Here is a 26,866-nt window from a genome sequence, read left to right as displayed (position 1 = left end):
CTGTAAAGCTAGCTCACAGGCCATCATTTCTAACCTGCAAATAGGGCATGACCTTGTACCCCATTGTTTGATCAGGTATCACATGACTGTGGTGTTGTCTATGAACAACAAAAGGGGACCTGGATATCATAGGTGCTGAAGGACATTAGAGGTTTGAATCACTGCTAACATTTCTTTGACATTAGTATGCTTTATAGTGTCTGAAGGACCCCATTCTGCTTGCACTAGAACTTCCCTGGGCACTGTTCTCCTTGCAAAATATGACAAGTCCATCTAGACTGATTAAGCAGGGATCTGGAGGCAGTACGGCAGGTCTGGATTAAGAGAGATCTAATCCCCTCTACCACTGTGACTCTCATTTCACAAAATCCAGCACTGGTACCTGGAACTCCAAGGGAAGCAGGTGCTGGGTTCAATAATTGTAAGTATCCTTGAATCACTCTCATATGAAGAGGGAGTACATACATTTTGGAGAAGTAGCTATGAAGATCCATTGGAACATAACAAAGATGATAAATGGATAGAAGAAGTAAAGGAAAATAAGAAGTTTAAAGGTACAGGATATGAAATGACATGAAATAACAGCAAGAGAGATTGAAACAAAGTTAAGAAAAGCCTCTAATTGGAAAACCCCAGGCCCAAATGCAGTACTTAACTTTTGGTTAAAAGTATTAACATCTTTGCACAAGGATTTAGCCATGAGTAAGAATTATTTATATGCGCACCCCGAACAGACACCAACCTGGCTAACAACAGGCAAAACAATGCTCTTACTTAAAAGTGAACCTACAACCTACCCTAAAAATTATAGACCAATAACTTGCCTTCTGACGACGTATAAACTATACATGGGAATTGACGCCGACAGAGTTTATAGTCATTTAGAAGAAAGCTCAATTATGGCAGTAGAACAAAAGGGCAATAAAAGAAAGTTATATGGAATAAAGGACGTTATAGTGGAGAACTGTATAAAAGGGGAAGAATTTAAGTATGGCATGGATTGACTACAAAAAAAAAAACATTTGATAGTATCCCACATTCATAGTTAAAAGAGTGCTTAAAATGTATAAGATACACCCTACACTGATTGACTAGATTACAGTAATTACAAATTACAAATTACAGTAACCATGAAACAATGGCAGACCACTTTGCAATTAAGCCATAATAAAGGACAGATTATTATCCCAGGGATAAAAATTAAAAGGGGGATATTCCAGGGTGATTCTCTGTCACCGTTGCTATTCTGCCTTGTCCTTAATCCATTAAGCTGTTTACTTAACAGCTTAGGTCATGGCTACAAGTTGGCTCCTAGAAAACAACAAAGACTAATAACTTCTCATCTTCTCTTTGTCGATGATTTAAAACTGTATAGCTCATCAGATGAGGAACTCAAAGCACAGCTGCAGGTTGTCAAAACTTTTTCAGATCTTATGAGAATGTAATTTGGTCTTGATAAATGTATAAAAGCAACCTGTAAAGCAGAAAAAACTGCAGCACCAGGAAAACATCAGTTTAGGACAATAATGTGATATAAATGAACTTGAGCAGGATGGTGTGTATAAATGTTTGCAAATTGATGAAGGATCAGCAATAAAACATAAACAAACATGAATAAAACTCAGTAAGGAATACTTTAGAAGACATAAATTAATTCTGAGAACAGCATTAACATCTAGGAACAAGATCCAAGCTATAAATCAATTTGCTCTTCCTGTCCTAGTGTACAGTTTTGGAGTGATTGATTGGCCCCAAAAAGTGTCAGATAGATTAGATATTAAAACAAGAAGGATACTTCATGCTCACCAAATAATTTATAAAAATCAGTTTATACCAAGATTATATATTCCTTGTTCCACTGAGGAATAGGCCACCTTGAAATTTATTACATGCATAGATCTGCAATCGTGGGAACCCACACTTATCTACTGACCTCACAAGATCCAAATGTAGTGAAAGTTTTGAAACACGAGGAGAATAAATCTAAGGTGACTTCTCTGCTTAATTTAGCAGAAGCATATCGATGTCAAGCAGGAATGGAAATCAAACCAGAAGTAGATAAAAACCAGGAAGCAACTGAATGTGCCAAAAAAAAGCAAAAGAAAGAATATAAGGTGAAGGACCAGATGAGAAAGCAAGAAATGCGGAAAAAACATAAATATAGTTGCAAGTATAGAAAACTTCTGGAAGAGCCTCATGTTGATCAAGAATAAAAGCAGAAATGGTTAAGGAAAGGTGAATTCAAACCAAGAAATGAAAGATTAATATTGGCAGCCCAAGATAGTGGGCTATGTACACGCTGGTTTACAAAGTCCATTGAACATGTGGGAGAAACAGACTAATGTAGGTTTTGTAAAACCAAATTGGAAACAGTCAAACACCTTGTTGCTGGTTGTGACACACTAATGGCAGAAAGACTGTATACTGAAAGGCAAAATAATGTCGCAAGATTGTCGTACTGGGGACTGTGCAAACATTATGGTATCGAAGTGGCTGAAAAACACTGGAAAGATGAGCCACAAAGCATCATAAAAAATGATGAAGTCTACATCACATGGGATCACCCATTACCAACAGTTCAAAAGGTAGATGCTAGAAAACCAGATATAGTGGTCCAAGAAAAGAAGACAAAAGTAGCACTGATCATTGAAATCGTCACACCGAGTCATTATAGTGTCTTGCGTACAGAGACACAAAGTCATAAAATACCAGGAACTGCAGGCAGAAACAAGTACAATGTGGAAAAAAGATACTCAGACAGTTCCAATAGTAGAAGGAGCAATGGGTCTTATAAAAAAGAATTTCCAGTCATATTTAGATATGTTACCAATCCATGTAACCCCATACGAATTGCAGAAGGAGTCATTATTAAGCAAATTGCAAGTGCTGCGAAGAGCACTTTTGGCTGACATCAAAGATTGAAACAATACTAATTTCATGAACTTTAATCATACTTTGACTTAGGAATGGGGTCCATTCCTGTCATGGTATTAAAAACCCAAAAGATTTGGAGAAATTAGAAGAGGAAGTCTGGACAATGGTGCCATGAGGATCAATGATGCCATGAGGCCTAGAATTCAGAGAAACTTTCCTTGTAGAGGCAGCTTCTTGAAGAGAGAAAATCCAAAAATATTTTTTTCTGAACAGTCAGGACTTTGTGTTCTGGTAGAAAGGCCATACATTTTTCTGTGTTCCTCATACACCTCAGGAAGACAATTCTTTGTGATGGTTTGCGACAACACTTGTAGGTTCAAATTGAAGTTGAGGGCAATTGGGATGTGATGACATGCATCCCTTGGATGTAAAGTCACCATGAAACACTGATCTGGAAGAAGGGGTAGGACCATCTGCAGAGTGAGCATTCTGAATCTGAGTACATTTGGAAAGGTATTTAGGTACGACAAATCTAAACCTGGTTTCCATGAAAGCTCATTTTTGGGTACTAAAAAGAATCTGGTATAATTTTTTTTTCAATTTTGTGGTGCAGGAACTAGTTCTATAATCCTTGCTTGCAACTTGTGAAGTAGTACTAGAGAAAAATGAAGGTTATAAACTTACCATGATGATAGATCCGTGTTGTCTTCTTTTTGTCTGATTCAATGTGTGGGTTGTTGCATCTTGGTGGATCTAACCTCGGATCCAAGAGCTGATTTCTCCCTTCCCGAAAATTACCCTCTCCTGCCTGAACTACCTCAGATCAAGTTTGCTGACTGACCATAAAACGTCTTTATGCGTGTGTGTGTGTGTGTGTGTGTGTGTGTGTGTGTGTGTGTGTGTGTGTGTGTGTGTGTGTGTGTGTGTGTGTGTGTGTGTGTGTGTGTGTGTGTGTCTGTGTGTGTGTGTGCATGTGTGTGCGCGTGTGTGTGTGTGTGCGTGTGTGTGTGTGTGTGTGTGTGTGTGTGCGTGTGTGTGTGTGTGTGTGTGTGTGTGTGTGTGTGTGTGTGTGTGTGTGTGTGTGTGTGTGTTATGAAGACAAGTGATCAGACTGGGTTCAAAAAAAGATCTGGCCAATTACTAGAGGCACAATGACAATTTGGAAGAAGGAAGGATGGAAAGGAGTTGAACTAGATGAAAAGAAGACATGGATCTATCATTAGTGTAAGTTCCTAACTTTTGTATCTGATGTTATCTTTTCTTTTGTCTGATTCAACATGTGAGATAGATTCCCAAGCTACCCAACAAGTATCTGGGTGGACTCAAAGAAGGATATTTCTTAATATGGCAGAGCCAAAATATGTGTGGGTCCTGGACTGCACATCTTCTTGGAGTGAGACACAAAGGAATGAGTTGAGGGCAAAGTTGGTGCTGCACATATGTCACTTACAGAAACTCATTTAGCAAAAGCTGTTGCGTTTGCCTTTGCTCTTGTACAGTATGCCTTAGGCTTTGATTGTAGAGGAATGCCTAGTGAATCACAGACAAAGGAAATGCAATTTGCTAACCAGCTTGAGAGGGTTATTATAGAAACTGATTGTACCATATTTTTCTTGGACAAGGGTATTTTCTGATAGTCTTTGTGTAGACTGTAGTAACCGAGTTGCATGTGCACATCTAATGCATGCAGCATATGTTCTTCATTATTGGAAAAATCTGGGAATAAAACTGGCAGGTGAATTTGTTGGTTTAAATTTGTTCAGAATCTTTATGAAACACCAAGAAGGAGCATTTACATGAGTGCCTGAAATTATGATACTCATTTGGCAGAACTAATGGCAAACAGAAGTAATGCAACCAGAAATATGGTCTTCCAAGAAAGAAACTTCATATATGTAGATGCTGGGTTAAGGACTGAAGCAAAATGATTACATCCCAGGAAGGAATTGGATCATGAACTGGTAGTCTCAATAAAAAGGTACATATTAGAAAGGCCTTGGAAATGTTGAGGGAAGCAATGGAAGCATTGCTGAACCCTAGGTGGAAGTTTGAAATAGCTGCCAATTGTACTTTGATGAATAACTTGACCCAGCCATGAAAAGCTCTGAAAGCTATTCTAAAATTTTTGGAAGCAATGCTGAAAAAGGGTCTAGTCCATTAGAGGATGCCCAGATGAAGAAACACTTCAGTTTTTATTTATTTTATTTATTTATTTAACATTTGTTTACCAGGAAAGTCTGACTGGACACAGGTCCTTTTTCGGCAAAGGCCTGGGGAAAAAAGCTCCAGTTAAGCAAAATTACAAGTTTGAGTTACGGTTATAGGTAATATAAGACTTACACAAAAACATAAAGTTTATAGACACTGCAAAAAAAAAAAAAGGCTTGCCTGCAAGTAAGCTCAAAGTGTCAAACATAAAAGTCGCAAAAAGATAAATATAAAATGTCTTAGTACAATAGACATCACTTTATGAGTATGTAAATATGTATATGTCATTTGTCATGCTTGGGAAGAAAAAGAGACTCCTGAGAGAAGGAGAGGACAGATGGCTCAGTTGGGATTTATTGGGAGGGCAATGAGATACAAAGTTAGCTAGAGATGTAGAGTTAAGCAGTTAGAGGTCTATCCAGGGCAGTTACAAGAACAGAGCCAGGAGTCTTTCAGGTGTAGTTTTAGGAGGGTTTTAAAACTGTGTTAAAGAGCAGCAGGTAGTAATTTGGGTGGGCAGTTTGTTCCACATGTTAGGAATGTAGTTTGAGAAGAGTGATTCTCCAGCTCTGTTATTTGCTTTGGTGGGGTCTAGTAGGAATTTATTATTAGAGCAGAGGGGTCTGGAAGTGATGTATGGTTGTAATAGTTTTTGGAGGGCAGGGGTTTTGTCTGGTTAATGCAATATTTTGAGGGCAAAGGTTAACTGATTAAAACATAGTAGCTGAGGAAGTTCTAGCCATTCTAGTTGTTTAAGAGCTGTGCAATGATGTGCTGTGCATGGGGCATCAGTGGCAAACTTGGCAATATTATTAAAACAAGCTTCGACTTTGGTTAGTTCAGATTTGCAAAGGTTGGTTAGGATTGGGGAGGCATATAGGAGGGAAGACAGGAGATGTGTGTGAGCAATAACAGCTTTTGAGTGTCTAGTACGGAATTGTTTTTTCAGTAAAGTAAGTCTAGTTTCTTGTGGACCTTCTTAGTGGTTTGTGCTATGTGTATATCGAACTTCAAGTTGTTGTAGATTTCTTCACCCAGCAGTTTGGTATGAGTTGTAGGGGTGATGGTGGTTTTATTTTTGGATAGGATGGTGAAAATTTGGGAGGAAGGGGTCACGTTTGTTGGGGATTAGAGAAGCAGCTTTATTTTATTGGGGTTTAGTATGAGTTGGGAGTTGCTGAGCTATGTTTCTATGGACAGGAAGGAGTCCTGGGTTGTGGTGTGGAGGTCATGAAAGGAGGAAGCTGTGTAGATTAGTATAGAGTCATCTGCATATTGTATGACAGTGGCTTGTAGTGTGGTGGTTTGAAGCTGGATGGTGAAGAGGGTGAAGTGTAGAGGTCCAAGGATGAAGTTTTGTGGAACCCCTAAGGTAACAGGGAGAAGAATAGAAAGTTGTTGCTGCCATTGGACAGCCTGCTGTCATCCTGATAGGTAACTTCTGAACCATGTGATAGTGGAGTTACTGAGATTTAGGGTGGAGAGAATGCTGATGAGTTTATCATGATTGACCATATCAAAGGCCTTTGACAAGTCTAAAAATGTAGCAGATACAAACAGTCCTCTGTTTCTATAGTGGTTCACTGCATTTGTGAAGGACATGAGAGCTGTGATAGTGCTATGAGAGGGGCTGAAACCATGTTGTGTGTTTGACAATAGCTTATTTGCATTAAGGTAAGTCATTAATTGAGTGTGTATAGTCCTCTCTAGGATTTTAGATAATGGTGACAAGATGGCAATTGGCCTATAATTAGTAAGTTGAGTTGAGTTACCTTCTTTATGTAAGGGTATTATGTGTGAGATTTTTCAAATATCTGGGACCATGTTTTCTGATAATGATCTGTTTATGAGTATGGCTACTGAGTATGATAAAGCATCTGCTGTGATTTGCTCTTGTAAGTCTTTGTTGTAGAATTCCTATGATTAGAAGATATGATTAACACTACTAGGGAGGAAAGCCTGGTATCTCTGGCAATTGTTAGAACTGGAGAAACCATGCAGTTAGTTTTAGGGTCTTTAGACCCATTAGAGGCAGCTCAGAGGGCTGTGTGAGGAAATCCAGGAATGGATACAGCACCCATGGTGGGTGAACTAGGTATGGCCAAAGAAAGATGAACCATATATGCCGAGGCCAGAAGGGAGCAATGATGATTAACCTGGTCTTCTACTCCATTGCTTTTGAATGAACTTGGTGATAAGAAGAATGGGGGGAAGTATAAAGGAGACCTGGGGGTCAAGGATGGACTACAGCATTTCTTGGTGACTGACCCTGTGGAAAGATGAGTATAAAGTAACTTCTGCATTTGTTTCTTAGGTAAGAAGCTGAAAACTCGCAGAAAGGGTGACCCCCAAAGGCTGAAGATCTCTGTTGCCAGTGTTTTGTTGAAAGACCACTCATGAAGCAGTAGTATATAGTTCTACTCAGGTTGTCAGGCAGGACGTTGGATATGTCAGGTATATGCATTGTTACTAGAAATCACTTTGAAGTCATTGCCCATTGCCAAATCCTCATGGCTTCTCACAAAGAAAGTACACACTGACATGTTGTCTGAATGTATGGCAATCATATCCTTGGGTAGATGGTCCTGAAGTGCCTGCAACATAAGGAGGACCGCTGTTAACTCCAAGATGTTGATGTGAAGGTTGGCCTCAGTTGAGGATAATGTTACTTAGACACGTCTTCCTTCAAAATGCCCTTCTCCCCGTCCAAGAAGGGATGCTTCTGTGGTCACTGTTGCTTTGGGTATTGTAGTCTGCCCTGAGTAACTGAGTCAGACAAAAACCCACCACTGAATATGGTTCTTGCAGACCTGCATGACACATATTCTGTAGTGAAGGAGATGAATTCTCTGAGACCAATGTACATCTATGCCCATTGTAGAACTCTCATGTGATATCTGGCTAAAGGAATCATGACAATGGAGAAAGCCATAAGACCTAGGTGTTGTAATATCAGTTGAGTCTGGGGGTTAAGATTATTTATTACTTGAACAGCAACTGATATGATTGATTTGACCCATGCTGAGGGTAGTTTGCTATCTGATGTACAGTGCTGCAGACTATGAATTCTATAAACTGAGTAGGCAGTAGGTTACTCTTGTTGGTGTTTAGAGAAATGCCAGGTGGGTCAGTAGTTGTAGCAGGAATGACTGATGTGTTAGAAGTGCATCCCTAGAGATAGCAGTTAGAAGCCAATCATCTAGATATGGGAATACTTAAATCCCTTGAAGCCTGAGATAGGCTATCACAGTTGCCAATATCCTGGTGAACACTCAGGTGGCTGTGGTGAGACTAAACAGCAGTGCTCTGAACTGATAGTGACTGACTCACAACCAGAAATGGAGGGATCGTCTGGACCGCTGCTGGATTTTTATGACAGTAAGCATCCTAAAGATCTAAGACCCCATCCAATTTTCCTGTCTGAGAAGAGGTAGAATGAACTGTACCCATTTTTGGTACTAAAATGAACCTTGAATACACTCCGAATTCTAACTGGTCTTGAGAGACCTTTTATCCAGCAACATTTGCTCTTCTTTTGCTCTGGATCCCAAGTAATTGGGTGGAGTGTTGGGAAGCTTTTATTTTATTCCTGGGGTTTCCAAAAAGGGTATTGTACGACTTCTGGTAATGATCTTTACATCCAAGCATCGGAAATTATGTTTTGGCAAGCTAGAGGGTATAAGGAGAAGCATCTCCCAGTTGGCTAACAGAGTGTAGCAGTCAGGCAAGTGTTCAGGGACACTGGTGAGGTTTATCTGTGAAAGTTTCATGGAAACCATGATTCTGCAGACTGTATCTGCTTCTTGGGCAATGTCTCATGGAATTGCCTCCTCCCCCGCCTCTGGGAGGCCTATCCCCAGATGTATTCTGGTGAAACCCTTAAGAATTTTTGAACTACATTTTTCTTCCCCCTCCTTGATTCCTGGAAAATGATCTCTGAAGGGCTGAAAATCTGATTCCAATGGTATACAAGGGAGGAGGATTTTCTTTCTCTGCTAAGATTATCCTGAGTTATTCTTAGCATCCAATTGTCTGCGACTATTTTTGGACAGACTGCTGGGATAAGCAAAAACGTAGAGGAAGAGAAAAGGGGAAGTGGGCTAGAAGGAAGGGACAGGATGTGCTGGGTCATGGTATAGTCATTCTTAACAGGGGATTTTCTTTTTTTAGGAAAGGAACCCCTTTGATTTGATTTGGAAGCATTATCTTCCTGCCTTGTTCTCTTGGTACCCTGATTCATGTTAGGCTGGTATTTTTGTTTGTTTTGCACTTTGAAGTTGGGTGCCATGTTAACAGAACTAAGAACATGAAACATTTTACATGCCCCATGAATCAATTTAACTCTATCATACCATTGTTTGAGAATCTGGGTAACAGCAGGACCAAAAACAAATCCAGAACTAATAGGACCTTTCAAAATCTCATTTTTTAAATCATCAGAAACTTTCTGATTATGTAACCAAGCATATATTCTCAAAACAACAGACACAGCTGCATTTTTTGGAATAGTTTCTGCACCTTTCAAGACAAATCTCAAAGCATGATTTGACACCAAAGTCACGTTAGAAATAATCTTGTTCATATAATACTTCTGTTCAGCTGAAAAATATACAGCAAAGTGACCTAAATGGTTACATTGCAAAATAAATTTCCACATGAAGCCCTGATAACTTAAAATTCTAAAGGTTAATTTACTAGACTGAATCAACTATTTTTCCATAGATTCTATCCACTTTCCAATTCTATCCAGCAGTGTAGTGGTAGAAGAAGCCAAGGCTATCTTTTTAGCATTGGAAGTTAGAGAAAACACAGCTGGATTAGTTAATGCAAGCAAAAGACCTGCAAGATCACAGTACACCTTGTATTTCCTCAAAACCATTTTAGGAACTGGATCACTAGCCAAATGAGGTCTACAGGCAGTTTTATAGATGTAATCTAAGGCCAGTAACTCAGGAGAGCAGTCAAAACATTTAGAATCTCATCCTCAGTAAGATCATAAACTGCCAGTCTGTGATGTAGTTGCAGATAACTTCCAGTCAAATACATTGTTAAAACTAGCTAGCATCTGTGGAAAGCTGAACACTTGCTTAGGTTTTTGAACCTGTTCACTTTCCAAAGAATCAGTGTTTGCTATCTACATCAAAACCCTCACCCAAATCCATGGCATTAAACTGATCTCTCAAGACATTAATCCCACAGTCCTTCTGCACAGGGGAATAGTCTCCAAGATTACCTGTAAAAAAATATTAGCTAAGGAAACTACATTAGTCCTATACATAGAAATAAGTTAATTGTCAGGGGAAGCCTAACCCCTGTCACAGCAAGTCAGTTGTTCAGGCTTTAAGTGCTGATTAGTAAGAACCAAGAAGAAACAGAAGCAAGAATTGCCTGAACGAAATAACTCACACCCACAAAGCTCCAACACAAATAAACAAATCCAACCAATAACACAACAAGGTTAGATACCATAGAATTATGTATAAAATAAGAGGGAGTTTAGGTGGGTGTTGCCACTAAGGAAGTGTGAAATTTGAGCATCTACAGTTACAGATAAGTAGGACTTATGTTTCTGTGCAATTCTCATCATTCATACTGCCTCAGTGGCATATGGGTAGATTCACAAAGCTCGCCCTACCTAGGAGGAGAATGGATAAGGATTCAGGAGCCCTTTGAGCGTGGTCTTCACAAAGCCTGCTCTAAATCTTGAGAAAGAATCCAGTTTGTAGTGCTTTGTAAAGGTATGAACTGACAGTCGGGTTTCTGCCTCTAGAATGCTTCTAGAGATCACTGCTTTCCAATATGACACCAAACACAATAAGGCCCTGCTGGGACGTGCCTTAAACTTGACTGGAATAGATATACCATGTTGAAGAGAAACACAAAATAATGACAGAGGATAAGCAAAATGCAATCATTTGCATACAGACAGGTTTATCTTTCTTAACCCCAGAACAGAAAATAAACAGCCATTCAGTTTTCCTGAAAGGCTTAGTTTTGTCAAAGTATTACATGGGATGCATATGCACATCAAAGGTATGCAGCCTCTTCTCTCTCTCTTGTTTTAAGGTTCCAGAATGAAAACTAGGAGACTGATGGGTTGATTCAGGATAACCTCAGAATCAACTTTTGGCATGAAAGCTGGAATTATGTCCAAAATCATCAGGTCCTTGTGTAAAATTAGATAACTTTATTCCACCATGAGAGCTTTCATCGCAAACAGTCACCTTACAGATGCCAAAATAAGCAAAACAATTTTCCAAGTGCCAAACATTAATTCAGCCTGAAAAGCCAGTTCAAAAATAAATAAGTCATTTTGTCAAGAAAAATGGCGAGATCCTAAGGAGGAGGAATTTACTTTTGGGGGTGGTCTCAAGTATAACACTTTTTCAGAAACTGTTTGATCAGAAAAAGAGATGAAAGAGGGGCTCAATGGGGAGACCAGCTGAGATGGCTGCAAGATGCACCTTGATAGATGAATAAGATAAGCCACTGTTGAGTAGCTCACACAAATATTTTAAAACCAGAGAGGAAGGTATACCTCTCAACTGTCCAGATTTTCACAGAATGTCCAGATTTTTGCTTCATATTTCTGATATTTTCTTCATAAAATTTGTGCTTTCTGCCACATCATTAAGACTGAAGTTACTAAATAATTGCATACATTTGAGTTTCATCCTTCATAAAATGCATCTTAACACAAACCCTGTTATTCTAGCATATTTCTAAGTTTAAAAGAACAATATTTAAAATATGCTCCTATTTTTGGGCCATTGACCCCCATTATGTTAGGCTTTGTCCAGATTTCTTGCACTAAGAGGTTTAGAGCTATGGGGGTAGGCACCATACTGGACCTTCTGTTATCAGTTAGGCACCACTTGGAAATCTTCTTCCACTTGTAAACATAAGGTTTCCTAGTTGCAGGTTTTCCTCTTCTCCTTCATCACCTGCTCTGTTGCATCTTACTATGAACTATACTGAAGTGCAAAATATCTGGGAACAAAGTATTATGTCTGGCAAGGGGTCTCTTACCCCAGGCCTCTCCTGCACCTAAATGGTTTGATTTTCCTTTACCTGAACCTGGTCCTGGAAAAGTCCCTGATGATGTGCCTAACCTTTGTACCATAGAGGGCTGTGGGGTCAAAACAGAGGGTGATGGGTAAAAAGGTAAGTGATCTGTGGGTCAGTTTAAAAAGGTAAACAGTCTGTGTGTCAGCTTAAAGCATAGTCCGAGGCATGTTTTATTGAATGTTTTTCTTCACAGGTGCAAATGGATTTGATGGGGAGCAGCTGTGTCAGGATCCATCAAGGTAGGGAAATAAACAGCAGATGGAATAATAAATGAGTCTATATCATTTCATTGAAAATTCATTTCATTGAAGCTTAACTCATTGACACATATTTACTGAAAGCTCACGTCACTGAAAACCCAATTCTTTTCACCACTGTTGTGTGATCCTGGAGTTAGTATATAAAGTAAGGAGGGGTTGTGGGGGGCATAGCCCCCCACATATTGTAAATATTTTAAAGCATATAGATGGATACTTACAAGTGTAATGAACAAATTCTTCCAGAAGACAACATATAACCAATTTATGTGGGGGGCTTTGGCCCCCCACCCCAGAATGTGAGGGGCTGTGCTCCCCACACCCCCCCTTACTTTATATACTAACTCCAGGATCGCACAACAGTGGGGAATCGGCCATATATTCCTTTCAACAAAATGAGTTTCAGTGAAATGGGTTTTCAGTGAAGTGAGCTTTCAGTGAATATGTGTCAATGAATTAAGCTTTAATGAAATGAATTTTCAATGAAATGATATAGACCCATAATAAACAGACAATTTTATGAACTATGTGCAACAAAAATAGAAAATATAAACTATGTCCACATAGCAAATTGAGCTAAACTGCATAAAATATAGCAGAAATCGTTTAAATTGTGCTAAGGTTTGTTCTACAATCCACACAGTGTAGTAAACCACCACATAAAGAGTCACGATACCAAGCAAAAGTCACTTGACCAAACAGTGACTAAAGTTCAAATAGATGCCCTGAAATCAAACAGATATATTTTGAAATAGCATAAATAAGCACTTAAGAGATTTCCTTTTAAGAAATGAAAAAATCTCCACAGAAAGGGCAAATAAAGTAATTTGCTGTAAAATCGTAATTTAATGATGGAAACAGCTATAGTGTTAAATTCGTAGTAAATATACAAATGAAGAAAAAGTGAAAAAAATGTAATATTTTCCTGCCATAATTTCCAAATGAAGCAGATAAACAACAGAAATAAGAGGCCTAGTGTTCAAATGATACTACAGAACTTCAGTTTTCCAGTAGATGTCATAGAACACTTTAGAAAAGGTGCATAACTGCTTAAAAGCAGTATTAAGAATACAAACAACATAGCAGTAAGTTCAAAATCTAAGAGAAATTAACAGTAGTAGTAAATAGACAAAATATTACAATAAAAAGTTAACACACACATTCACACATATCTATATACCTATATGATATATATTTAAATAAAACAAAAGGAAATCAAAAGTATAAAATAATAAAGAGGAAGGGAAGTTTCCAAAGGATTCTTATCTGAGTATGGAAGCTGTAATGAACCAATGTGGGTTTCTGAGGAGATTCAACTGTATGGGTCCTACAGCTGGCAGTAAAAGGCTGAATAACTGACTTTCTGTGACGTGTTAAACTTTCCATGATAATAGGGGCTTAACCAATTCCCATCACAGAGGGACAGAGGAGGGGATTCTAAGTTCTGGAAATCTGCTAGTGTGTGTTTGTGTACAGGCACAGAACCCCCCTGCCACTGAGGCAGTGTAAATGATGGACATCAATATTTATCAAATGTTTTGTTCATTCAAAAGAAAAAAAACAGTCAAGAAAGCAATAAAAAATATTTGTATGGGTAGCTTTCTACCATGCATGTCACAAGTACTGACAACTCACTAATTTAATGCAAATGACACTGAGACCATATCAGCGAAAGAGAAAATATCAGAAAGTGGTGTTTAGAAATGAAGAACTAAGTTCTGAACAGCACTTGTTTTTCGCAATTTAGCTTAGTGAAAAAGGATTAAAAAGTTCCCTTATCATACATCTAGTCCACTGAATTTGTATCACAAATTGCAGCAAAATATTTGAAAACTGTGCAAGATTCAATAACTTCATATAAATTAAATGATAGTAGAATTCAGACACAAAGAAAAAGTTCATTTTTTACATTAACAATTTTTTTCTCATTGTATGCATCAGCATGTTTTATTGCTTATATGTAAATACATAGAACACATTTAACAAAACTATAATTATGTCTACTGTGGATTGACAAAAACAAATCTCATGAGGACTGAGACATCATCAGGTACAGAATGGTAGATTCAGTACTTTTTTTGTCAGCACTTTTACTGACAGAGCCAGTTTTCAATGTAAACATATGCATTACACTTTTCTCAGCAGTTGGACAAGTGCCCTGAACTTCCTAAAACAGGGACTTCAACTCCACTTTTGCTGGGCTATTCACAAACTGCATCTGCAAAACTTCAGAGATAAAAGTCGCGTTTGTAGTAGTAAAGTTGGAAGTTCTAGGGATGAAGCATTCCATTGTGGGGAATTGAGGACCTACACTTCCGGAATAAATATATCCTATTACTTTGTAATAAACTGGCCATATGTGGACAGTTCCCATGGATTATCAAATCACTTGTGGAGATATTTTGTGACATTCCAACTCTCATTAATATTTGCATCCATTTTTATGAAATGTGCTGCAAAGCATCCTTCTTCACTGACTCCATCCAGCTATTCTTATTTTTTTTTCATGTACATAACTACATGTGTGTGTTTATACTCCAGTGCTTGAGCCTTAGATATACCATAACTCTGCAGGATTATGTTACACATGTATCCATAATAAATTTTGTCATGATGTAAATTTGTTTATTCAACTTGCAAGATGTACACTATGGCACTTTTATCATTCATTACAGTGAAAGTCCTCCTTTCTGTGGAAAAACATATGCTTTGCTAAGTAATTTTAGCTGAAAATACAGGATTTGTTACTTATGGTCCCCTGTTTACATAATTCAAATTGATATACACACATTCACTATCTCCAGAAATAAGTATCATTATAAAATACGAAGTCCATCTTCATGGCATCAAAACGATGCAGATAGCCACAGTAACTACTAGCATTCAAAGTACAAGTGACTCTTTGAAGTAATGCACAGACAATATTATTTATAGAGCAATGTTTTTACTACTAGTAACTATTGCAGCTTGACAGACATAATAAGTTGTATATGTGTAATATGGTAGCCATATCATAAGGGCAATCTGCCGTAGCATCTGTGTGTTATGACAAATATCCACAAATGTTAAGTGTCTCTCTTGTGAACTTGGTGAATTCTAAGCTTCAGATTTGCAGTCATGCAACACTTAATATATCTGCAAACAGCAGACTAGTTTGAAGCTATGCATAAATAAATCTTACTAAAAGAATGTGACATTATGCTCCGCATTCAATGCCTACTGTTTTGACTTAGTCACTGTTAAGCAAAATATTTACATATGGCAGCAATATGAAACAATGTTTTTGTGAAACCTTCAAGGATCACTAAATATTTTACACAATTCTGCAAAATGTCAGCAGTTGTGAATGTGATACAACAAAATTACATTTTGTTAATGAAAAATATTACAATTAGCCAGGTCTGTCTGACTTGATTCCTTTCATTTACTGCTGTAATGGGTAGAATGATGAACTCAGTGTACGTGCATACACAGACTCATACAGAGACACGCACGCGCGCGCGCACACACACACACACACACACACACACACACACACACACACACACACACACACACACCCACACACACCCACACACACCCACGCACACCCACACACACACACACACACACACACACACACTCACAAAAACACATATGCAGATAAACACTAACAAAATATATATTGCACTTCCTCCAGCCTCAGTTCTATATCATAGGAGTTGAATATGACAGTTTAATTTAATTGCGGATTATATTGTACTATAGGTTAACGCTATGATAATATTGAGGTATATCTTGGGTAGAATAGGCAGGCAGTCATGAATATAAAGTACAGTGGCATGTTTTCTCTTATATCATTTTTGTAGATTAGAGTGTATGTGCTGTGTCTTTAAGAAGCATATCAAGGACTGAGTGTGCACATATAAATACTAGGCACGTGCTATTCCCAGTGCCATTTTCAGAGTGCAGCCAGAGAGTGAGCATGTATGATTGCAGTCGCTAGTTTGTATACAAGTTACTTAAGATAAAGTTAGTAAATGTCTGTTGTGTTGTGTTTGTATATAATAAAGCTATCTGAACAGAACCAACGGAGTCTCTTCTTTTGTGTCCTAAATATGAGAACAACAATTTTTATTGATAGTAAAAGCATAAATAACCTGTACATGTACATGCAATCTACCCAGTACACACAGTAAATAGTAATAGTTAAGTATATATTCATTATGAACATAAAAATGAAGCAATCATCCAGTTACTCAGACATCTTTCCCTTCACCCCACTGTCATCTCTATCTTATTCACAACAAGCCACCCCATCCACCAGTCAAGCATTTGCCTCTATTTTCTCATCTCCCATCCCTCATTTCTCCATATAATAAAGGCAGTATCTATCTCAACCATGCTGTGACCCTTCCCTACATTTCTTTGTAGCATTATAGCTTTTACCCACCTCGATTTCTCTGTGGTCCTAGTCCTTTTTCCAGTTCTGTGTTAAGAGATTATAACTCCATCATAAAAGGGCTGATAACATTTCCTTCTTTTCCCAATCCTACCCAAAGCTCTTTCTCTGCCACTCACTCACCTAAAATACACACAGTCCCCTCCCTTCTTAGTCATTACTGGCAAGATGATCCTTCCTCTACTTTTTACCCTTTTGTCAAAGTTTCTAAATGTCTTGCTTTCCCAGAGCATATGCAAAACTCTTTAGTCTATACTTTCCACATCTGAAACATCAATTTTCCTAGAACTTCTCTTCGCTCATTAACCTTACTGGAGTATAACTGCATGTAACAGTACCAGTTAACTCGGAATGTGCATCTGCTCACAAATTGAATTGCTAGGATGATGACCTTAAATGTTCATGATAGTGTCTTCTAATTAACCTACAATGGGAATTATAATACTTGTTTCTGCAGAGACATCATTTCAATTCATGGAACCTTCCACCTGGGCTCTGTGGCCTTGATTCCAGAAATGTCCAGTATTAGAGAATGCATTGAAAATAGATGATGAAGGCTATGGGCTGTTAATAAAAACACTGTCTGTACTGCAGAATAAGAAAGGCTTTCCATTTTTCTCTGCATAAGGAAACAAATGGTCACTCATGCCTTTTGGGATATGACACCGATCATCCATCCATTTTTTTTGTTTATGCTACAGGATGAACATTTAAAATCATCATCCAACAATTCAATTTGTGAAAGTATAGTGTCTGAAAATGTATATTTTGGAGGACAGTATTGCCATAAAATCTTATCTTGTTACATATTTCTGTATTTATTTCTTCATTTGTTAACTGACTTGGTGAAATAGTAATCTTGGACCCTCTTCAGCCACAGCACATGCCAGAAAGGCAAGAATAAAAGTAATATATTTGTAAAGGTTACCTATAATCCTTTGAATCTGCAACTTTTTGAATGAAAAAAGCCAGTACAGCTGATGAAAAATCATATGATTGAATGCATCCACTTTTTTTTTTCAATGTGAGATAACGGAACAGTGGGCATTGAGAAATTTGCCCTTTCCCCACTGTAATGTGATCTCAGAGTTAGTATATATATATATATATATATATATATATATATATATATATATATATATATATATATATATATATATATATATATATATATATATATATATATATATATATATATATATATATATATATCAGAATATTTATGACAGGATTTATTGAATTTATCTATCCTAATTTTGTTTTTTTTTACATATTTGTAATCTACTAATCATCCTTTAGGACAGTATATAAAAATGTTGGCAACTTTTTTATTTTTTCCTGTTAAAAAGTACTAGAGAAAATATTTGCACTTCAGACTACAGAATGAGCTACTCCAAATCTACACTTCAAGAAAGAACTATTAAGAAGGAACTTCAGTCACTATTTTCTAATATTCAAGAACTGACAACAAAAATCGATAGAATGGATGTAAAACTGGATAACTTCTAAGAAAAATGTTCCCAGCAAATGTAAATGTTACACAAAGGCCTTAAGCAACAAAAGAGACAGACTACTGGTATAGAAACGTCACTAAATGAAATGGACACTAGAATTCAAGAAGACGAGCATAATATAAACTTTCTCTTAAAACAAAATACTCTTTTACAAACAAAAATTGATGATCTAGAAAATAGATCAAGAAGAAATAATATTAGACTTTTTGGTTTGCATGATAATGTTGAAGAAGGTAATATGGAAAAATTCTTAACTTCTTGGCTCCCTGATGTACTACAACTTTTTGAAGCTCTCTCATATGGGATAGAAAGAGCACACAGGTCCTTGGCTACTGCAAAAAAAAGGTAAATCCAATTCTATTAAATCTGTTATAGTGAAGTTGCTATCATCTCATGACAAGGAGGTAGTGTTAAAGACTACACGGGCTAAATGTCCTATTAAATATAAGGAAAATGCCATATGCTTTGATAATGATTGCTCATCTTCTGTAATTTGCCAAAAGAAAGCTTTTTTGCCATTGCTAAAAGAACTAAAGAAAGCCCAAATAAAGACACACTTATTGTTTCCTGCCAGATTAAAAATATTTCTTCATGATGGTCTGAAAATATCTGATGACATAGATTCTGCCATTACTTTTGTCAAAACAAGAAAATTGCTTGATAAAATGGAGGATATGGAGTGGGCAAATGCCAGCCTTAAAATAAATGCTGATAACAGTTCCTGGAAGATTTCTGAACATAAAAAGAAGCTCAAGAATATGTGATTAGTTAAGCTATTTTGCAATGGCTTTCATTTGCCTAAGTCTTAATAATTAACCCAGAAGGTGGGGAAGTGGAAATGGTTCAACAGGTGAGTATTTGTTGTTTAAATTTCTTTTTATGGTACATAGTTGTTTTAATGGTATTTTATAGTTTGTTATTATTAAGTCTAGTTTATTTTATTTAAAGTAGCTCACTTATTATAGCAAGTAAAAGCTAGCTAGTTATTTATTTATTTACCTTTTAATATTTGTAGTTGTCTGTTATAATACATGTTCCATATGTTTGGGGACTGAATTTTATGGTATTTTGGGAACTATGGTAGATACTGAGACTTATAGATAAGAAAATTAGAGTCTTTGTTACAATAGAAACTGTTTTCTTTGTTTTTAATTGTTTGCTGTTTTATTTCCATGTCTCTCTGTGAAGAGAGACTCTTCACTGATATTGTTGCCATAATGTTGCATGTTTCCTATCTATTGCTTTGCTGCTGGAATGTGGTGCTATTTGTGGTAATAGACATTAGAAAGGTTCTTGTTTTGTCCCTTTCAGCGAGCTGATATGTTTTGAGTAACTCATCAGATATTTATCTTTAAAAATGTTAATATGTGGATGTAATGTTAACCGAACAGCTCCTATTAGATAATTGTGGTGGTTTTTCCTGATTATGGTATTATGGAAAGGCTATAATTTATTTTTTTTTTTTTTTATTTTTTGCTGCTGGTTGTGGAGGAGTGGAGGATTTTGTATGGCTTGATATGTTTGTGGGAGTCTAGTGTTTTTCTGGGTTTGGGAGATGGAATTTATTGATTTTTTAATGTTTTATATTGCCTCTCTCCCTCCCTTTTGCCTTTTTTACTGTTTGTTTTTATGTTTCCCGGTCCGGCCACAAGGTAATCAACAGCTTTCTTAGAGAAAAGCTGTAAATGTTTTCCCTCCTCAATCTTGTGCGCCTGAACTGCTGAATAACCCTGGTATGTGATCGCACCACGACCGCTACAGTTGAAAGCAAGGAAAAAAGTGTTATTTCCATGGAGACATTTACAGACTGAACTCTGTGCTGAGAAGCTTTGCAAAGCTGGATAATTGCTTGAATATATGGTCTCTAATGCCATCTAAAGGTCAAATGAAAAACTGCAGCTAAGTAACCTGTATAATATGACTGCTATATTTAAACATTTTTGAGTGTTTACAGACAAAGCACTTTTGACACATTTAAATCCTTATGTGTTATATACTTGTCTTCATAATTCTATTACATCTAAGTAAAGCTTCTACTGATTGGTATAACAGACATATAGCATATATTGTAGCATCATTAAAATGGAGGGTTTAGTGTGAATTGATATGTTCGTACTGGTCTAGTGGTTTGCTGGGTTTGAGAGATGGAGTTTGTTGGTTTTGCGGTATTTTGTATTGGCTTTCTCCCTCCCATTACCTTTTTTTTCTGTCTGGTTTTATGTTTCCTGGTCCTACCACGAGGTAACCAACAGCTTTCTAAAAGAAAAGCTGCAAATGTTTTCCCTCCTTTATCTCCTGCATCTGAATTGCTGAACAACTCTGGTATGTGACCATATGTGGGATGGTGGCTTAATGGTTAAGATGTTTGCCTTGCGAACACAAGGTGCAGGGTTTGAGTCTCACAAAGGACAATTAGCTAGGCTTAAAAAATGGCTCACAAGGGCAGTTAGCTTAGTACTAATCTATGAACCTATGAACCTATATTGCAGCTGCCTCAACTGAAAGCAAAAAAAAAAGTGCTGTTTCCATGGAGATGTTTACAGACCGAACTCCGTGCTGAGAAGCTTCACAAAGCTAGATAATAGCTTGAATAGACTATCTCTATTGCCATCTACAGGTCAAATTTAAGAACTGAGGCTAAGTAACCTGTATAACATAACTGTTATATTAAAGCATTTGTGTGTTTATAAACAGAGCACTTTTGATACATTTATACCCTTAAGTTTTTACACTTGTGTTTATAGTCTTATTATATTTAATGTAGGCTTGTTTTGATTGGTATAACAGACATATAGCATATATAACAACATCATTAAAATATTTTAAAAAAGTCTTTACATGAGACCTAAGCAAAATTGAATATTATTCTACAAGACATAAAAATCAGAAATGAGAATAATTCTAGTACAAATAGAAGATAAACAAATAATGATTGAAACATAATATATTCTGTACGAATCTAGCTTATTGCATGCAGTATAGTCTCAGATGCAGATGCTTGCCATATTAACTAATATGTTGATATATTTTGACAAACATAGAAGCTGTTTTAAATTAGTAAAGGTTTTAAAGGAAATAAAGGGAATACATTCCTTTCTAGAAAATACTGAGGACTTTATTGGAATCTCCTCTTACAGTGGGAAACTATAATGCAATATTTTCTATACACTTGTTATCAGATACATAGAGATGGGGAAATAGAGTTATTAGCTATTGGCACAATAAATAAAGAGACAGGGATTAGTCTGCTTGTTGATTATTATAACAATTCATTGCATATGAGTTAGTTATGACCTTTGTATTATTTGTATAAAATATGATTGGACTTTATGATATTTTGAACTCAATTTGACAAAAGTTAAAATGAAACAAGTTACATTTGACATATTTTAATTTGTTTCATGAACAAGTATTTACAATTGTAATGGGTGTATTTTACTTCATAATTGTTTTTTTTTCTTAAATCACATATACTACCTTATATTGTTAAATTATGCAGCAACATATATATTTAGGTGGAGAGGAGATGAGTGTTGTTACTAGCTTGAGGGTCAATTTGGGTGACAGATGTCACTCAAATTAGGAGTTTTTAACTCCGGGGGGGGGGGTAGAAAGAGTCTATGTTATTAGCAAATGCTATAAGTTTCTGTTAATAGTTATTATGATGTTCACCAAGGCTTACAAAATTGAATTTGATATAAATATATTTCTTTGGATTACAGTTTTATATGTTTCATGTGTAAATTATTATTGTTTTCCTAATAGTCAATTTCTATTGACTTATAAAATATGGGGAAAAAAAAGGAGAGTTATTGAACAACAGATATTCAGAACATTAACTTTTTATGACATCATTAAAGCGTATATCATTAAACATCAATAGATTAAATAATCCTAGTAAGAGAAGATCTTTAAATAAATATCTTAAATTCCCAGCTGAATATCTGCAAAAAGCAGCTAACGCAGTAGCTTATCCTGTATTCATCCTGATAAACAGAACCATTAAAGAAGGATATATCCCTACCAGCTGGAAAATCTCACACATTATCCCCCTACACAAAGGTGGAAACTCAAATGAATATTCTAACTATAGACCCATAGCCCTTTTATCCCCCTTAGTAAAAAACATGGAAAAATACATTCACCATCAGCTAATAGGCCGTCTAACTCAACACAACTTACTAGCTAAGGGCCAACATGGCTTTAGGCCATTCCATAGTACTACCACTGTCCTCCTATCATTTACAGACACCATTAATAGAAACCGCAATAACAATATACTCTCTTCAGCACTATTTATTGATCTTTCAAAGGCTTTTGATATGGTAAACTACACATTGCCTATCAATACTCTCAAATCACTTTCCCTGGATACTCAATCTGTAAAGTGGTTTACTTTCTACCTGAGCAATAGGCAACAAGCAGTGTGCTGGGAAAATATTCTATCAGCCCATCTGCCAGTCACACTGGGTGTCCCCCAGGGCTCCATTCTAGGTCCTCTCTTATTTTCAATTTTTATTAATGATTTCTACTTAGCTATTCCCAATGCAACTTGTATACAATTTGCAGATGACTCTACATTAATCTGCGCAGCTAAATCTGCTTCTGAACTGCAATGCCAAACCCAGAAAGTATTTAGCATAGTTGAGACATGGTTCTTAAAGTGCTGCCTCCTATTGAATTCCAAAAAACAAAGCCTCTGCTCTTTACTCTTACTTGTAGGTCCACACCAATAGATTTCTCAGTCATTTCTAACAATGGTACCATCATATACCCAGACTCTACTACCAAACTCCTTGGGATTACAATAGACAACAACCTTAACTTCAACACCCACATTAACAACACCATAAAATCAGTTAACAGAAAAATTGGCTCCCTGTACAGAGTCAAACCCTTCCTTACACCCATAGCAAGAACTATCATTGCCCACTCCCATCTAATCTCTATTCTGCTCTACTCTATGCCTCAACAATATACACTAACCTAGCCAAGAAGAATCTTCTCAAACTTGCTACTTCTTATCACAATATTGCTGATTTGCCACTGGTAAACCCTTCAGAACCCATCACTGTCAGAATCTCAAATAACTCAGATGGCTTGAACTTCAAAACCAGCTTCAATTCAACAAAATTACAATTGCCCATAAGATCCTTTACCAGCCAAACAATACTCCAATACTCTCTGGCTTCATAACCCTCTAAAAACATTGTAATGCCTTGCATTCGTCAAATAAACTCCTAGTTAACATCAGCAAGTCTCACAACATGGCAGGGGACTCTGTATTCTCAAACACAACTGGGAAAAACTGGAACCTTCTACCTATTGAACTTACTTCCCTTCCTTCCTTACCACTTTTCAAACAAAAACTTAAAACCTTCCTCAAAACACACTGGCTGTGCCCTTGTAGCAACCCTGACTAATCTATCATTACTGCTACTAATATCTTTTCTAGCTGTTCTCTCTACACTAAATTCATCTTCTGTAGTGCAATGGAAAGCATATAGTAAGAACCTGGATACTATTTTTTAGCCACTAGCACATGTATATATCTTACTCTAAACTTTGTATATAGTTTTATGATATGTACTGTTAAATGCATATAAATATCTTCTATGTCTACTTCTTGTTTTTTTTTTTTTTTGCAACAATACTTATATCCAGCTAGACTAGCCCAGTCAACAAATGTAAAATAAAATACATTAAATAAATAAATAAATACACAATTCTCAATTAATATTTCTCCAAGAAACTCATCTACTAACTGAAGACATCACAACATTGGAATCCAAATCTTATAAACTTTTGATTAGCTCAGAACATACACACAAAAAAAGAGGGGTGGCCATACTATGGAAAAATACTTCACCTATGCCTAAAATAATTGACACAAAGATAATAAAGGAATGTTATCTTCAGTTGTTATAGAATTTAATAAGAAAATTTGGACTTTAATAAATATATATTGGATTCCTAGCATTGGAACTACAACAGTGAAACAACATATAGAACATACAGTTCAGTTTTCTAAGGGTAGTATTATTCTTGCTGGGGATTTTAATTGTATTTCTGACATAAAAGACTCTAATACCAATGGTAAAAGGAAAATTCCAGCTATAGCTAAATTATTGAATGAATTTTCAGATTCATACATGATGAAGGATATTAATAACTTTACAGATACTAAGTCACTATTCTATACATTTTACTCACATATACATAATTCATATTCAAGAATAGATAGGGTATTCATTGCCAATAACTTAACTGATTTCTTATTAAACTCAAAAGTGATTTCATGTCCCTTTTCAGACCATAATTCCATAACATTTGATTTTATACTAAACTTTACATTTAATGTTCAAATTAAAAGGATACCAGTGTACATAATTAAACTGAAATATTTCATTGATTTCTTTACTACAGAAATACAAAATTTTATTGAACTTAATAGCACACAGGGAACTTCTGAAGTATACATTTGTGATGCTCTAAAAGCTTTCTTATATGGTAAAATTATTGATTGGTATGAAAAGAAAATAATTTCATGGGATAAAGATCTTCAAGATATACAAACAAAGTTAGATGCTTTAAGACTTGATGCATCAAAAAACCCAGATAAGAAAGATAGAATGAATGAAATAAATACATTAAACAATAAATATATGGAAATTTTAAACCATAAAGTTATGATAAATCTTGAAAAATATAAACTTCTAACTTTTTCTTTAAATCCTAGATTGATGAATATACTTGCTAACAAGACTAAAAGATTAAATAAACTTAATCATATTAAAGAAATCTATTCTCCAACAAAAAAAGGTATCTGATTTACCAAATATATTAAGTGAGTTTAGAGATTTTTCTTAAATTAAACAAACCCAATTATATGATTAATAGTACAAAAGATATTCAATCTTTCATAAATAATAATATAAAGAACAGACTATCAGAAAAAATGAATACAATTAATAGATAAAGAAATATTGTTTAAAGGTGTAAAAGATTAAATCACTAAACTTAAGCAAAATAAAGCTCTTGGTAACAATGGTATAATTTTTGAAATTTGCAAGGTTTTGCCTGCCAAAACATTAACTCTGCTACACACAGTATCCAATATAGCTCAAAATAATAACATTATACCCCCTCTTGGTAGTACACATTTATTTCTCCCATACTACAGTCTGATAAAAACCCTGCAAAATGTGCTTCATATAAGCCCATTTTGTTATTAAACACAGACTATAAAATGTTCATGTCTATTTATGCTGATAGACTCAAAAATGTTTTACCATCCCTGGTAGATATGGATCAAACAGGTTTTATAATTAATAGAACGTATTATGATAACATCAAAAGAACAATAATTTTAATTGAATCAGTAAAAGCCTTAAAGAATAATTTTACTTGTTAGTTTAGATATTAACTGTGCCTTCGACTCAGTTAATTGGGACTATCTTTTTATCTTACTGAAGGACTTAATTTTTTCTAATAGCTTTATTAATCTTATAACTCAATTATACAATGAAAGTCAAGCCTACATAAAAATAGGTACAAATATATCCCAGAACATACTCATTGTAAAAGGAACCAGGCAAGGTTGCCCTTTTTCTCCTCTTTTTTCACATTAATTATGGAACCTTGGGCTAACTTAATAAGGGATAACAATAATATACAAAGCTATAGATTAAACCTTAATGAAACATCAAAAATTCAAATATTTACAGATTATGTATTAATCCCTCTTGGTGGTACTAACCCCACCTTACAAGAATTGTTTAAAAATATGGATATATTTCAAAAAAGTTCTGGTCTTAACTTTAATAACTCTAAAACACAAATTATCCTAAAAAGTTATAATATACAAGATCAATATAAAAATATATACTTCAATCTCAACAAATAACATATTTAGGTATAATTATAACAACTAATATTAAAGACATGTTACACCTAAATTATAGTAAAAATATAACAGTCATAGAGACTCTAATAAGTAAGTGGAACAAGATTGTATTTATAATGGATGAAAACTTTCCATTATAAAGATGATCTTGCTTCCAAAAATCTTATACATAATACAATCTATTTCTATTCCCCCTACAGGCTCTTTTATTAAAAAATTTAACACACTGATTAAAAACTTTTTGTGGCATCCGATAAAGCCTAGAATTGCATTGTCCTATCATATGTATAGCTGGGAAAATTGAGATATATCTTTACCAAACCTAGAACTTTATTCAATTTCATCAGTTATTCAGACACTTGTTTATCTTATAGATGGAGAGTATTTTGCAAAATGGAAATAAATTATGTTAAATGTATCCCAAAATACTAAAAATAAAGATAATAATCATCTTTCGCAATTAATAAGTAATTCATTTATATAGAATTTGAGAGAATAATTTTTCAATTATTCCACTCAAATGTTTAAATCTACTTATGTAACTTTAATTCTAAAGGCCTTTAAAAACTATATATTTAGGTTTAGAATCTTTGAGAAT

The sequence above is a fragment of the Protopterus annectens genome, chromosome 7.part0, assembly GCF_019279795.1.
Source record: "Protopterus annectens isolate FY-2018-M chromosome 7.part0, PAN1.0, whole genome shotgun sequence".
In the NCBI taxonomy this organism is placed as follows: domain Eukaryota; kingdom Metazoa; phylum Chordata; order Ceratodontiformes; family Protopteridae; genus Protopterus; species Protopterus annectens.
The sequence above is the reverse complement of the archived record's forward strand: the minus strand, read 5'-3'. Positions refer to the sequence as shown.